Source organism: Poeciliopsis prolifica, unplaced genomic scaffold, assembly GCF_027474105.1.
Source record: "Poeciliopsis prolifica strain line A6 unplaced genomic scaffold, Auburn_PproV2 SCAFFOLD024, whole genome shotgun sequence".
In the NCBI taxonomy this organism is placed as follows: Eukaryota; Metazoa; Chordata; class Actinopteri; order Cyprinodontiformes; family Poeciliidae; genus Poeciliopsis; species Poeciliopsis prolifica.
Genome location: NW_026562399.1, coordinates 865,088 through 882,167, shown reverse-complemented (window position 1 = coordinate 882,167; position 17,080 = coordinate 865,088). Strand labels below are relative to the sequence as shown.

The window sequence follows — 17,080 nt, the reverse complement described above, 5'->3', positions numbered from 1 at the left end:
ATCCGCCGTCACATCAACTGTTCAGAGCTTTATTGTCTTTAAAATAAAAAATAAGCTCAGAACCAACATAATCATTTCCAGCAGAGAACGAAGTAACAAAGAAACTTTGTCCAGATAGGGATACAGTTTTTAATTTGAGTCTCCAGCAGATCGGCAACACCCTTCATTAACCTGCCCTGACCTGCTCATTAATTCACATTCCTGCTCTAATTGGGCAGCGGTGTGTGTAATGCTTCGTCGTTCTCTTGCTGTACTTGTGGAAAAGACGCCTTGATATTGGCAGGACTGTCATGCAGCCTTGGCTCAGTCTTCGTCAGCAGAACGGCCTCTCGCCACATGTGGAGAATGAGAGCTGCTTTCTTAAAAGATGAAACTTTAATTAAATTGAGGTGATGGGAGTGACTGTCTTGCTGCATCAGAATAATAAGGACGTCCTTATGTAGGGCATAAGGACAAAAGAAAAACAAAAAATCTCAGGACAAAAACCTACTGTTAAACTTTGGGAGTTTCATGAAACTTATCTTTTTATCAAACTAAATGATTGGGAGGGAATCTGTATCTCAAATGGTCAAGCCTAGGTATCACTGTTTCTCATTCTCAATTTGTGGTTTGTGAAGCTAGAGAGTAGGGTTTAAATTGAACCAAAGCTGGTAAGAAAGTAGCTTGAAATCTTTCTTGGGTTTTTAACTAAAGGGAACAAATTATGCAAAATTCACATTCCACATAATCCATTCCACATAATCTTTGTAATTACATTTGGGTCTTAACTGCTTCTTAAAAAAGCACGAGTGCTTAAAGAGAACTATCCAGGTTGTGTTTTGTAATAAGTTAATGTGTTTTTGTGTATGGAAATCAAGCAGTTTCAAAAATCTCCAAAATGTAACATCATAGCAGGTTCACCCTCACCTAGCAACCTCAGTGAAACCCAACCCATTACCGAGCAAACTAAGCTGAGCTCCAGTACATTTGGCCACAGTACAGTGGCTGCTGGAAAAAAAAAAAGTTTTATTGTTAACTTACCATCCAGAAACCACTTCTTGCATTCTTTTGGTTATTCGGGAGACTCTGCTTCTTCCTTCAAGGATATGCAGTTGTATAATTGTGCATCTGTTTGCAGCCATTTTCATGTGCGAGGGTAATCGTTGAGTTCAGAGGCATAGCCAGCAGCAGGTTGTTTGGATTTAAATTGACAGGAGGTGCTATTCAGCTCATTCTGAAAGAAGCTTAAAATAGGCAGAACTAACTTGACTAAAATTTCATCTAAGAATGAATTTGTACCAAAAATGTAATGAACATTTTTTCATAGCCCATAGACCTGTCTTAACCTGTTCAAGGAAGCATTATAGCTCACCTTTGATATACTTGACCCGTCCATCAGTTCTGAAAAAAAGAATGATGTATTTAGAGGAGTTGTCAAATTTCAAATTTGGACTTAAATGTGGGCTTCGAAGGATGTAGTTTCTGAATTTGGACACACCCTACGTCTGTTTTCCAACCTCAATCTGGCAAATCTTTTCAGTAAGCCACTTCCAGTGTCCTCTCTGCTCGTTAAAACACAACTGTCTAAATGCTGGGTGCATTGTGTGTTTCACCCTGCAGGCTATAATTTATCCCTGACTGATTTATAATGCAGTGTGTCTGTGATGGGGACAAACCGAAGAAAAGTTTACTTGTACTACGAATAATAATCCTTTATAGGTGAAATACAGCAAAAGTGTATCTTATCTTTGTGGTGGTGGTATAGGTTTTCCTTTTTTTAATTAAAATGCCTTTTCTGAGTTAGGCAAAGCTGATTGACACACAATCTTAAGTATATTAAATGTCAACTGTGCCCGACACAAATGTGGTAAAAACTCACCAAGCTTATTAAAGTCTATTTAGACATATCCTTTTATATTTATATGCCGCAGAATAAAATGTGGATATGATATATTTGCAATATTGTTCTATCAAAAATATAACTACTCTTACACTTGTTATTGTAACCTTAAGCGCACGTGTTTCTGTTTTGTCTCTAAAATGAAGGCTTTGACAGGTTTATTAGCTCTAAACAAACAAAAATAATTGAAAGTAAATTGCTAATTGTAACATCAAAAATAAAAGTCACTCTTAGGTTAAATGTACACTTATTTAAACAACTTCTGACCTGGTGGTGATGCTTTTGCCTCTGACACACTTATAAATTCACCAGACCAATACATAATGAATTCTTAACAAGCCATTCTGTGGATACCACCAACTTGGTATCTTAGTTTTCTTGTCTGCAACAAAAACCTGTCTGCTGTGGGATTTTCTGATATATTGTCAGGCTTTTTATTGAATGTCGGGTTTAAAATTTTATGGGTTTATTCAATAATAAATCTTTGGGCCTGCACTACCAGAAGCTTAGGAAAATTTGTCAGCTGAAGTACTTCCTCTGAAGGTTGAAAGAAAATAATATTCTAAATTATTATTAAATATAATTTTTTGAAAAATGGTGCTGCTTCAACAGAACTGCCTCAGCAGTTGAATTTTTGTAAGTATGCAGTCATTGACTTCTGTTTTTAAAAAAGATGTGAGCTATGATGAAAGCACAAAAGTCTACACAGCACAAGCATGGCCAGAAACCAGGGCACAGAAAGTTCAAGCAACCTCAAGAGCTTGATGCAGGTTCTTATGTGAGGGATTTTTTGGGGTAGTTTTGCTGATCTGGTCTTCTGCTTCTTACCTGTTTCTGCTGAATAAATACTGAGACTGAGGGAGTTCTGATCCCTCATTGGCACTAGCTAAATTGGGAAATAATGGTAGAGGTCAGGGAGGGGATGATCATCTGAGAGGTATTGTATCTGTGACATGCTGACCTTATCTTTTTCCTTCTTTCATAGGTGATTAGAAAAATCCCCAGGTCCCTGTCAGGTACTCCAAATCAGCACTCTGAGGTGAGTGGATGTTTTACTCTTTACTCTGTGCATTTATGTTATAATGCAGTTCTTTTCCGTAGGTACTTTGTGGCTTCTTGGATGAAATTGCAGGATGAGCTGATAATGATGGAGGAAAACAGTTAAAGTTTTGATTGTTCATCATACTGTTCTTTTCTCAGTGGACTTTTCAGACAAGGATTTAGCTTAAGCTGGTCATTAACTCCAACTTAAATTTCCCCTTTCATGTGTGCTTATATTGAAAGTGAAATAAACATTTCCACTGGTAGTTAACCCAAATTACTGAGTAGCTTTGACTAACTGTTGAAGCTAATCATTTTTTTGGCTGACTGTGTCAACAAGCTGCTGCTGAGCTGAAACCCTCACCTTACTCGTGGTTAGTTCTGTGCATCGGTTAGCTCTAGTTAATGATTGACATAAACTAGTCAATTCTGACTAATATCAAGTCAGATACAACATCAACCCCACTAATGGTTATCTCTTTAATTAGCTGCAAGTCAGATGCAACATTTTCACTTTCACCAGCTTTATCTCTGAGTAGTTTCTAGCTGTGACTAGCTACTTTAAATGTCTGATGCTTTTATTCTGTACTTTGTGAGTTATATTTGGCGTGATATACTGATGAGTGTGGCAGCGTGAAGATGTTCTGCAGCTAGATCTGTAGGTAATGCTCATTTTTGTGCTTCCTAAATCAATTCTACTTACACAGATACACACATTGTAATTGCTCTGTTGTTTGTTGCTTATTAAAACCCTCACATCTCGTTCTCACCATCTCTCTGATGGTTCTTTTAAGAGCAATTTCCCTCCACAACCCGGTTTGTTTTAACTGAAAATGTTACTCTTTTTTTTTCTTTTTGCTTGGATACAAGTAATTATTAAATTCTCAATACATGCACTGAAAGTTCTATCACTAAGGATGCAATCTCAGTATGTTAAAACAATAAGTCTAGAGCTGGTTGTTTCGATGATTGTATAGTGTTGAATCTGATGAAACATGAACGTTTTTATTGCTAAAAAATATCTGGATTACTTAAACAAGAAAAAAAGAAAAGAAAATAGCAAAACAACCAAAGACACAAATAGAATTGCTCTTGGGCAAGCCTAGCCATAAAGGCACAACAAACATGCAAGTGAATATTAAATCCAAGAGTGGCTTGTCAACTCTTAACTTTTGAAAAATAAACTTCAGATGAACTGTGAATGGATTTTTAAATGTACAGTTCCTGGATGTTTGCAGTTCAGCTTGAATGTAAAAATCTAAGATGTTGAATATTGTAAAAGAAAAAAAAAAAACCTCAGGAGTGAGGTTTGTAGGTTCATATGAGTGAGGTTAAAAGAATGTTCATATGTTTTTGTTTTGTATTTCCATTTTATATGGTGTTCTGCAATGAGGTTCTTCTAAATGTAAAATATATGGGTAAATACATGTTCTTATGCATTTAAATAGCCCAAAACAAGCTAAAGCAACAAGCTTACATCCATCATAACACTTTTATAATCAGCTTAATTTTTTTTCTGTCTATTTATTTATGCATGTGCAACATTTTGCAACAGTCTCTGAATTTTGCTCGTTGAATAAACAGTGATTGTGGACCACTGGGAAGACTGTGGTCCACCCCCCCAGCTTGGAAAATGGTATTGAATGATTATGTTTTAAGTGAAGATGCATTTTTGTTGCATCGCTGTGTTGTAAAACATTGTTTAGTTAATACTGTTTTACAGGTTAAATGGTTCATCACAGATGTATGGCTTAAATATAAATTGCTCCGCTGCTGCATTAATTCCATCTCTGTTTTTTTTTCAAATATCAACTAGTATTACTAGAATTTTCTCATCCTATTTTAAGTGGTACATGAAAAAGCACCTGGGAACTTACTGACATGAGAGACCATTCATCTTTAGATATAAGTAGTGGTATTACAAAAGAAGTCAAAAACGCATGGTCTTGCATTTCCGCAAGACTATGTAGGTAGTGCAGCAGACTACTTGGACAGTATGACCAGGTTTTGAAAACAGTGCTCTGTTTCACCAACTTGAAGGTTAAAGTCAAAACGGTTTGTGTCCAAGATGTGTGGCATCTGCAGAGATGTTGGCAGCCCTCGATCCATAGTAGACGCAGTGTTGGGAGGGAAGTCATCAGTACAGTAGGAATAAATGTTTTTTTTCTGAAAGAAGTTTAATCACATATATTGTTCATTTAATTAATTTATTAAAATTTGTTGGAGCAACAGCCTGCACCTTTAGAATCTAAAGAGTCTCCAATGTATATACCCACAATGCATCTGGATAAAAAAGGCTTAGAACCATAAATATCACTGGAACTTTTAAAAACATACATATATTATCATTAATATCTTCAACATGAAATATGTTGTAATTTTAAAAGAGCAACATTTTTATTCCCATTTTTATTTCTCTATTAATAAAAAAAACATTGAAAAAAATTTGGCTACAATTTTTCTGATAAGAGATGCTGATATTTGCACATAGCTTCCAGCTTAAAGACAAGAAAAATAGACCTAAATAAAAACTGGTACTTTTAGTGTATTTTTGTATTGGAAATCAAATGTAATTATTCCATGCAAAAACTAAAAAATAAACTATATATTTTTTTAAGTATTTTTGAAACTTCAGTTTCTTTCTCATTGTTAGTCAGATTTTAGGAAGCACAGTTGGAAGGACCAAAAAGCCAGTTGCAGCTCTTTGCAGTTTTTACCAACCTGTGCCTAGACAGCACGCTTATTTTGACACTTTAACACTTGCTCAGCACATAAAGTAGCAATAAACATGAATATAGTTTATGTTTATACATGTTTTCACTTCTTGAGATTAGAAAATGTTTCTTAAATATGCAGTTTGCATACAGATGAAAGGTGCATATACAGCAGAAATACACCACCAGGCTTCTAAAGCACTTAAAGCTCATACAAGATAATTGCCCATTTCTTGATACCTCGGCGGCACACTGAGACCAAAAGGCTGTATGCATATTATCAGCATTCGAGATGTTCTGTGTTGCACATTTCCTGTTGCAGTTGGTTCTGTTTGAGAGTTTGCTGGCAGTATAGTAAATCGGCTCTACAAGGTGACACATCTAGTAACGTAGCAGCATTTGTTTTTGCTCCCGGCATCGCCTCTCTCTGCGGTTCTGTTTGATTTCATAAAGCCACTTCTGTTTTCCCATTGCAGGAAACAACTGTGAAATCAGCCTAACCGCTCTGAAAACATGACAATATGTGCCACAATAAGGCTGACTGCTCCATTCCTTTGAGTAGTACAGGAGCAGGCACCTGGATCCCAGCTCACACCAAAGCATATGCCGTGTGGGCCCAGATTCAGGACTGGCACCTAGGCTTTTCTGCTCTGACTCCACTAAAAAAAACCAGTGTGTCATGTATGACTGAAGAAAGTTAAATACTCACCGCTCTATTGTTAGCAAATGACAAATTAAATTTACGTGTGTAGCTTCAAGTCACAACAAATGTCATTTAAAGTCATTGTCTCTCACTAAAACCACAATCCAAATATTTTTCTGGTTAATTTTACATTAGTCATAATCCATTACAAAACATTTATTTCCAAGGTAAAGTAAATGTGAGGCTTATTCATGAAAATGTGAGAAGAGCTGTTATAATTTGTATTATGTATGATTTAAGAATACATTACACCGGAAGCATGCACACTGATAAGCTGCTTATCAATTTGCTCTTTTTTTTAACCTTTGGACGGTTGTTATAATGTGTAATCGGGACTATAAGTTATTGTTTTTATCACTGAGAGCAATAGAAAAGTATCTCAAAAGCCCAAATTCTAGGAGTTGAAAAAGAAGCTTAATGAATGCAGAGAAAACAAGGGGAAGTTCAAAGTTCAAACCATCTGTTCTATCAGTAATAGCAACAAGGATCATATTTCCATCTCCTTTTCTCTGGAAGACTTTCTAACCAGACGTAAATGTAAAGACTTAAATCTTCAGTAACTCTAAGGTTAACCCTTAGAGTTACTAAGTAGACCAAGATTCTATTTTTTTTATCCTTACAGTTGTATGTCATATAACCACAAATTAATAGGATCTTCATAAAAACTTCTTACCCTTACTGCCAAAAGAGGTAAATATTGCTGATAATGAGAGAGCTTCTTTCATGACAAAACCAATAAAATATCAAGAACTCATCCATCCATTTTCTGAGGACCTTTCTCCCTAACGGGGTCTGGAGGTGCTGGTGCCTCTCCAGCTGCGTTCCGGGCGAGAGGCGGGGTCACCCTGGACAGGTCGCCAGTCTGTCGCAGAGCAACACAGAGAGACAAACAGGACAAACAACCATGCACACACACACTCACACCTATAGGGAGAATTTGGGAAGGCCAATTAACCTGACAGTCATGTTTTTGGACTGTGGGAGGAAGCCGGAGAACCCGGAGAGAACCCACACACACACAGGGAGAACATGCAAACACGGGAATCGAATCCAGGACCTTCTTGCTGCAAGGCAACACCGCTACCCACTGCGCCACTGTGCTACCCCAAGAATTCATTATAAATGAAAAAAAAAATACAACATCTGCAAAATCTGGGTCTGTGTAAAATCACTTAAAAAATCAATAAAAAACTTTTAGAGTAATAGTTTTAAGAGCAGCTTGCAGATATCTATAAAACTTTACTTTCTCACAGACCTAATTTTGTTTTTCTGGCAGTATAATGTTCAGGGAGGATTGGGTGGTGATTTTACTGCTGATTATTCTGAACAAATCTGATGAAACCACATTAGTCGAAGGAGAGAAAGAGAGAGAGAGACAGATGAGAAAAGGATAAACGGAGGGCTGTTGGAGGTAAAAAGAGATTGAAATGTGCAGAGATGTGGAAGTAAAGGTGAGCAGTTAGAGGAGGTTGAAGTGGAGAGGACCTGATCCAGCTGCTTCTGAATGAACCATCTCAAAGATGCCTGTTAGCAAAGCCAACAACACCGGAAGGAGAGCGACAGCAGTAGAACAGGAGTCAGAAATAGAGAAAGGAGTTCTGGAAAACGCAGTGTCACTGGAGGCGAGGCGCAGAAAAAAGGAAAAAGCAGAGCTAGACTCTGGAACAAAAAGAAGTAAACGCAGCATAAACACTCTGTTCTGCTGTGACTGTGATAAACACAGAACATGCAAGACAATCAGAAACAGACACCCAAAAAGCTGAATCTTAGGAGAAACAAGCTGTTTGTGTGAAAGTCAGAGGAATGATTTTGATTCTGGGTCTGGATTGAGTGGAGGAATTAGTCTAGGACCTTGCTGTGAGAGATAGAGCATTTAACATGGCCTCCATTCCAGTAAGGGAAGGATAACAGTTTCAAGCTAAATTGTCTCCTTCTTCCTGATATGTACAGTCTATTAATGATGGTTGTATACCAAAAAACATAGACAAGTTAAAACCATCAGATATAACTACTGTTACTGACATAGTAATTTAGATTTCATTTAGTTTATCTTTTCATAAGCTTTTTGAAATCCAGTTAATATCATCACACATGTTGAAAGGTCTCCTTTGTGTCATAAAATCCTAATTTATCTTTTATTTTCACTCAATTTTAATGCATCTTTCTGACTGGGTTTCAGTTCAGTGTTAAAAGTGATTTATAATTTTACAAGTTAAACATGAAAGTTTAACATTTCAGTGATTTTAAACTGAATATTATTTTACCTGCCTTTTAATATTAATATTTGTGGCTTGAATTTCAACAGTTTAATTGACCTTCTTCCTTGTTAAAGTTTAAGCTGGATGTGTTGTGGAAAATTCACATTTTGGACATTTTTGTACTTTCATTTGGGCCAAAGCAGTTTTAAAAATTCAGCTCTAGCTGTTTTTTGCCAGTAAGATCATGTTTATTGGTAGCTAGAAAATGAGCCGTTAAAAAACAAACATCAAATGTAACATAACAACTCAGGCGGAACTGCCCCTCGCTTAGCAATCCAAGCAGAGCAAAAGGAGATTTGGTCAGCTATTTTACCACTGCATGAGCTGTAATAGTGTTTTGTTGTTGACTTAGTGTTTAGAAACCACTTGTTGCATTCTTGTTGGTTGTGCAGAAGACACAAATCAAATCAAAATCAAATCAAATTTTATTTGTATAGCACATTTCAGCAGCAAGGCATTACAAAGTGCTTTATGTCATAAACACAAAAACACAAAGTCATGCCAACCAAGACCTCTGCTTTTTTAATTATTTAGGGTTGTGTAACTGTGCATCTATTTGCAGCCATTTTTAGGAGTGTAAATGTTGAGTTGGGGAGAGTGGCCAGCAGCTTCTTTGAATTTAAAGTGACAAGAGGCCCTAAAACAGTTCCTTCTGGAAGGAGCTCAAAAAAGGGAGAAAAGAGCATATTAAAGTCTCATTATCAAAGAATGATTTTGTTTAAAATAAATTGTAATGTACATGTTTTGTATGCCCCTTCCACCTATCCTAACACGTTCAAAGAAGCATAATAGGTCAACCTTAATACAAGATGGTTTGAATCTATTTTCTCTCAATTATTCTCTCTTGCAATTGTACGATTTACAGTTATGGAAGGTTTTTGTGACTATGGCCATAACCCAGGTACTGAGTCAGCATAAATGATTTTACAAGGGTACAATTCTGGCTGAAAGGAGAGTTTCTGATAATGGCAGAAATAAAAGAAATGACATTAAACATCCTGAAAATGTGTCTTTGCCGATGAGCAGACAATATTAGAAGGCTTTCATCTTGAACAAAGGTAGTCTGTGGAGGTTCAACATCACAGCTGGTGAGCTGATTTCCCAGATGAGTGAAATCAACAACTCTTCCCCCCAGGTAATAATTATCCTTGTGGCAAACATTTGAAATCTAACTGGGTTTTTTTTCTCAAAGAGCTTGTACTATTATTGTATTCTTCACACAATGTGGTATGAGCTTTCCAAAGCCAAGAAGGGAACCTATTCAAAATTTGTCATAAGATCAGTTGCTACAGTGCAGTATGAAAGAGAACCGCACCAGCTGAAAATGTAACATACGTTGCAATTTTGGATCCCAATAGAACAGGGGTCGGAAACCCACTGAACCGCATGCGGCTCTTTAGCGCTGCCCTAGTGGCTCTTTGGAGCTTCGTCAAAAATGTTTGAAGATGGGGGTGAGAAATATATTTTTTGTTTTAATATGGCTTCTGTAGGAGGACAAACACGACACAATCATTCTTAACGTTTTCCAATGCTATAAAAATGTGTAGAAGAAATATTCAATTTTACAATTCTTGGACCGAATCCTCTGCATTCGTTGCCAGTGTGAAAGAATTGCCTGAATGTTCGCTCTGCAGCGACAAGTTGTCAAATAACTAAAAGAGTACTGTACTTTCTGGAGCGCACCTTAATAAAAGCCGAAACTACAAATTTTTTGAAAAAAAAAAAAAAAAAAAAACTGAAAACATACATAAATATGCGATGCAGTAATTTTCATCAGTACACATTTAGAATGACACTTAGCGATATTATTTTGTTTCGTTGCTCAGGTCGGGTTGCTCAGGGCTGCTATGTGTTACTGTTGCACTGACTTGCTTGGCATTTGCACAGAAATTGAACTTAAACTCCATTCATTTAAATTTATATACTTTACATTTTCAAAAGTCTGCCGTTTTATTACAATCTGTTTGTTGTTCTTTTGATCATACACTTAACGGTGATTATTCACGAAGAGCGATCGTCGTTATACAAACTGCATTTCGTGGCAGATTTTCTGAGTTCCAAAAGGGGAAAACAATGACACTTTCCCTGTCGCTCTTCACACTAAAACCGATATAAAAAATCTGATTTCTTTATTGCATTTCTTTAATTTTGTAAATTCATTCATATTGTAACAGAAGGTAAACTTAAAGCACCATCGTACAACAGAAGAGTCACGTGATGCGTCATTCCTTCCAGGACGCACTGCAAGGAAAATAAACATTTAATCATGAATACTAATTATGTATACACTTATGTATCCACTTCATTTTGATAATACGTTAATATAAACACCTAGAACCTGTTTTGCCTTCATTATAAGCCTTATATACGGCTTTTACTTTTTTGCGGCTCCAGACAGATTTGTTTTTCGTTTTGTGGGTCCAATATGGCTCTTTCAACATTTTGGGTTGCCGACCTCTGCAATAGAACCACATCAGTTGGAGTTTAAAGTATGTTATTCTGTTTCCTTATTCATTCATGTCCAAATCTGCAAACCCAAATCATGCTATTCAATTGTTGTTAGAGAGAAGAAGCTTTTTGTTTCCTAACAAGCCATATTTTGTTTTTCAAATTCTAACACTTAAATCAAAGAATGGCAAACTTTCTGTGTCTCTGCAGAGCATTTGAAAGATAAAATTCCTCACAAATCTCATCAAAGTTGATATATAATTAAAATAACATCTGAAATTTATCTTCTGCTAGACTACAGCAGCGACAGGAGAGAAAGTGAAGTTTGTTGGCATTTTAAAGTGTTCCATATGACTGCCCACAGCAGGAAACATCCTCCTGTGAGGCCTTATGATAATAGGCCCATATGTGCCGGCCGCAGTGACAGTAATTAATTGCTACACAAAACTTACGAGGTCGCCCAGCGGAGAACAGTGACCTCCATACATGAGTGCAATGACACAGTGGGGTTTTGTTTTACAGCAGCATTGGGGGAAAGACTACGAAGGGGTTGATGGGGGGTAAATTAGTTAGTGAGCCAACCTTCCCCCATAAGGCAGTGGGGGCGGCTTCTCGCCTCGATCGTTTTGGCCCCCGGATTAGAGAAGTGAAATGGTGTGGGAGGTCAGCTGGGGATTTAATACATGTTACTGTCGACAGCGCTCTACCCGTACTCCCTTTGGTCGGCTCATTGTGTCTGAAATAAGCAGGAAAAGTGTGGCAGAAAATTATGGAATGATGACGATTCATGGAGATGTGAAGCAAATCAGCAGGAGTTGATGGAAATGAGAAAGCTGGAGTGCTTCAGGAAGGATGGGGGATGAACAGCTTTCAGATGTAGAAATGAGAAGATGCAGAGCTTTACTGGGAGGAAGAGATTACTCAGAATGGGGCTGAAAATAAAGAGGTGAAGAGAGTACAAATAGAAGCCTGGTGGTGGAAGGAGGGAGAGAGAGAGGGTTTGAGGGTTGATGTCACTTGACAAAAAAGGAACTAATGAATCTGCTTCAAGCTTAAAAGATAAATGATGAAATAATTGATCTCTTTGCCTCAGGGAGTCATTTCAGCTCCACGTTTCTAGCTTTGGGGCACCGGGTGATCCTGAAATATCAAGAAGCTGGGAAGAAAGGAAAAAAAATCTGTTGTTGCTCTTTTTTTTGTAAGATGTTTTGAAATAAAGCGGGAAATTCTGGGATATTTAGCAGAAAATAAAAACACCATCTACAGCGTATCATCTGGTCTGAAACTCATTGAGACATTAAGAGCCAGATTTGTCTAGTGGACTTTATATGGCTTCGATCGATCTTAAGTAGAAACTCTATGGAGATGGAGCTTATTGAGGAGCTGCAGAGTCACACATTACCCATGCAATTTAAATAAACTCATCTTTTACTCCAGCTAAATCCTTTTAATGTTAAGATGCTAAAGACCTTGGAATTCTTAGCAAGATCAATAAACCTTTAAAAGAAGGCGGAACAATTACTAAGGGATTAACAGGATGGGTCAGTTTACTTTGAACAGATCTCTGATTCGATAGTCTGATTCTAGAGAGGAGTGAAAAAGTGCTTTAATGCATTTATTTGGATCAGGATATGTAAAAAGCTGCTATAAGTGATGTCTTATGTTCTGCAGATGTAGACAGCTTCTTCTGTTTTCCAAATACAGACTTGTGGGATTCTAACAATAAAGGGTGGGGCATCCTATCCCCTAATGGATAGTCTTACCTCCTTTAGATAAAAAAGCTGCAGTCATTGTCTGTAAAAACCTTGTTCCACTCATCTCTCCTTTGCTATCGAATGTTGATTTTCTTGTACCCGGTGACTGTCATGGAACTTTCTTTTTCCTAATGCTCCACCAGTTCTTAATGGATTTACTGGTATAGTTTTGGGTCATTGTTATGTTGAAGGGTTTAGTTGTCCCTCAGCTGTATTTTTATACAGATTTTCTCCTACAATACCCTATTGTACATGGTAAATTTATTCAATGACACTTCTATCTCAATGCTTCATTGTTCATATGAAGTTGTTTTCCTTGAACTTTTATTTTATGGAAAACATGTCCTCTGTGGTGACGAAAGCTTGAATTCACATCAGTCCTGTTTAGTTCACTTTTATCAAACTCTAGTTTGTTTGCCCTGACAGTCCAGTTTGTTTGAGTAGGTGTGAATATGTGCAATCAATCTCTTATCAACCTTAGAAAGTGAACTCTGACCTCCTAAAAGGTTAAGTTGAAATTAACTCTTGTGTGGTTCGAATGAATTTGTGAATTCCAAGCGGTTTTTGTGTCATTTCCTTTGGTGGTTCTTGGTGCAGTCTCACCATAGATGAGGTGAACAGGTTTTTAGAAGGGTTTTGGTTCATTTGTCACAATGCCGTGTGAAAGCCAACTGCACCAGCTGAAATGTATAATCAAATGTTGCAATTTTAGTCACCAATTGAACCTAGCCTCTTGGACTATCAGGTATGAAAACATCCCAAGAGTGTCCAACCACCACAACTGCGTCCTATTGGTAAAGATAAGGCTGTTTTGACATTATCTTTAGCATCTTTTACCATCTTGTGGTTTGCTTTTAGGGTAAACTTTCTTCAATGGCTGAATTCAAATTTCTTAAAACCTTTTTAAAATTTTGACCAGCCTAATCATATGCTACGGCCTTCTTCCTGAAGGCACTAGACATCTATTTGGATCTCATAATGGAATTAAGTTTCACTTCAATAGTCAAGCCACTTCAAGCCAAACCTCTGAAGTTTAAAACAGGATGAACTTTCTTCAAAAAAGTGAAAAATGATTTGTATATAGTGTTATACATTATGTTTAGCAATTTTACAATGGAATAAATTTGTTTATTTTTTAACTAAAACTGACTTTCTTTTTTCTACCTTTTTCAAAACATTTTCAAAGGTCTTTTTTAAAAATGTTAATGTTTATTTATATTACTGTGTCCAAATATTTTTTTTTCCACATTCTTCTATGTCTGCATCTCTGAACATCTCTGACCTGATTTGATCAGTTTCCATGCATTAGCTTCACCAGCTCTGTTAAAATGTTTTGTTTAAAGGTCCAAACAAATCAGTTAGATTTTTTTCGTGCAGAAAATTTTCCCAAATATCAGACAATTTTTCCAGTCTCTGTGCGACCGATTTCAGTGCTCTACACCCTGCCTGTTTTACACGTCAGTCATCTCTGGAGTCTACAAATCACATTTAATAGTAGCTCCACTAGCTTTGATCAACAGACTTTCTGCCAACGCTTTCATTTGACTGCTGAATGGAGGTGTAACTGATGGGAGCTTTTACAGCAACTCCGGGGCCCTGAACTGCAGGAGAAACAAGCTGGACGAGGTCAGAGACACTATTGCACCTGCTTAAATCCTATGGTCAATATTTGAGAGAGGGGGTTCAAAAGGAAAGGTCAGCTGTTCACCACAAGGCTGGCAAAGAACTGTGCATAGACAGTTATTCCTCAGGGCAATCTGATGCACCGACTAACATCAACTTTTTTGGGCTGTTGAGGGAAATACCCTGGAAAAGATGTTGGAATCATTCTTGGCTTCTCTCCCAAGAGATGGTGGGTCTCTACGGAACGGGTTTCCTGTGCTTCAGTTTAACCCTCGGGCCTGGCTCCAGCAGGGTTCCAAAGGTTCCCCTTTTGTTCTAGTTGCCTCAGACCAACACCTCAGATAGAGGTGTTGGTCTGGCTCTGTGAGGGCAAAGAAGGATGAATGCAACATTTTCTAAGGTTGTGGTTTATGCTGCAATTTTACTTTTTACCAGTGTATTTTTTATATGTTTAAATTTAGCGACCCTAATAAAACTTTCAAAAACCATAAAGATGTGTATGCACCAAGAAGGTGAACTGCACAAGTAGTTCATTAAACAGCAATTGAAGTTTGAACCTGCACAAGCTCTGATGACACATTATTCTGCTCTGCAGGGAGAAAGAAGTCTGCCACAGGAGTTTTAATTAGCAATTTGAAAAAAAAAGAAGTTTGGCTCTTTCAGCTTCAGCTTTGTATATTAGAGTCTTGCAACCATGACATTGTATTTATTTTAGTTTAACTTGAAATGTGCATTAACTGCAGACTTAAGAAAATATTTTTGCAAGGCACATTTGGAACATTTACTAATGCCGTTTTACCATTACACAGGAAACAATTGCATTTAACCATATCTTTAGGTGCTTTGTTTTTCTTTTTTCAAATTCCTAAGCAAAATATTTGAGAATTTTTATTTTAATTTTAAACTTTTTTTATTGCCTCTGAATTCATCAAAGGTAAACAAAACAAAAGGCATCATTAGAAACTAAAAACTTTCAAGTCAAGAGAATGATGAAAGGCTAGAATCTGAGGGAACTCTGCAGGATGCTCTATAATTAAAATGGAGTTGTATAGGTGGTGCCTATTGGTTTAAATTTGCTGACAAAGAAAAACATAAATACTAGAATTTAAATCACAGTCAGGGAGATGCGTAGAATAATACCCAGAGCGTATTAACTGAGATGTTCTAATTTTCCCAGAATGATCTGGAGTGCAGATGGTAAATCCAATTAATTGCCTTTGAGAGACTCTACTGGGTCTTTTATTGCTTTATTTCTGACTTTTCTCGTACTTAATCATCTCCTGTTCCTCCTCACACAAGTTAAAAAATATAAACAATATGCTGAACATTTGGAAGCACAAGACTCAAGAGGATGTTGCAACTAATAAGAGCTAAATACTAAGAAAAATGATTAGTACAAAAAACAAAAACAGAATTTAATCTCACAATTCTGTTTTCTCAGTATTCTCACTTTTGATCTCAATTGATTAAAGTCAGAATTGTGAGGAAACTGTCAGAATTCTTTATATTTCAGTAGCCCAATTCTTCTATGAAATTCTGCTTAAAGTCTCTGTAAAAGCGATATTTTAGGGAAATATTAAATAAGAAGAATAAGATGCTTATTATCTGTTAACTTTACCATTAAAAGAGCAATTTGATGTCTCCAGAATGACTCGACTTTATCACCTCAAATGCCGTCTGACTTGTTTCCCACAGCACTTCCAAGACAGTAAAATAAATAGAAACGTCTCTCAATAAAATCAGTACATTAAAATGTCATTAAAAAGTCATTTTAATAGCTCAGTACTGAAAGAGAAACTCAAATAAATAAAACTACATTTTAGGTAGTTTTTGCTGATGTACCTTTTTATCTGCTGTCAAACTTTTTCCTGCTACTTAACTTTCTGTTGATATGCTTGAAACTACAGAAGAGGATTAAAAAGAAAATAATTCTGACATTATTTACAACTGTTTTTTTTATTTTTTTATTTTACCATATTATGGGTTTAACATACACATGTGTTACAATTTCAAGTTCAGGAAGTGTTTATTCCGTTCGTTTAGCAATTAACTATAAAAGTTTTATTCAACCTGCACTCTTGTATTTAAATGACAAAAACATCCAGGTGACTTCAGCAAAAGGAAAAATAAACCCTTTAGAAACGAGGGGAATTTCTACTTGTGTGACGGTCTGTCCAAAGGCAATGCCTGACGTATTCATCTCTTTACCCAGCTCAATTATTCTCACACACACAGAGGAGTTGTGTTCTCCACTCAGTATTAACTGCATCCTGCAGACTTGCCTTCAGCAGCAGCAGTCAGACGGCGTAGAGAAGCAGCCTGAATTATTGAACAAATCAAGGTCCCAGGCTATGTTTTTATATGATTTTAGTAATGAGGCCGCTGGAGATCACACTGAGAGTAGTAGAGAGAAAAAATAAGGTCTTCATCTGATCTGCAGCGCGCGTGTGTGTGTGTGTGTTTGTCCAGGTCTGATCTTAATAGAACATGAGTGCATATTAGAACATTCCCTATCAAGCCATTTTCTCATGAAACAGCCCTGCATTGTTTGCAGAATCTGCAGAACCACTTTGAGAATCTGATGGAATAATGACTGAGTAAAATTACAGTTTTATGGTGCAAAACACTTTTAAATATTTAAACTTTTAAATCAAAAACTG

General features: G+C 36.8%; 1 protein-coding gene across 1 annotated transcript in view; it reads left to right on the top strand.

Annotated features, from left to right (window-relative positions):
- Positions 1–17,080, top strand: part of sgcd (sarcoglycan, delta (dystrophin-associated glycoprotein)) — a 185,066-nt gene that overhangs the window by 38,589 nt on the left and 129,397 nt on the right. Inside the window, exon 2 of the mRNA XM_055046609.1 lies at positions 2,865–2,918. The gene's annotated coding sequence lies outside the window, so the exon portion shown is untranslated. The remainder of the gene's footprint in view (positions 1–2,864; positions 2,919–17,080) is intronic.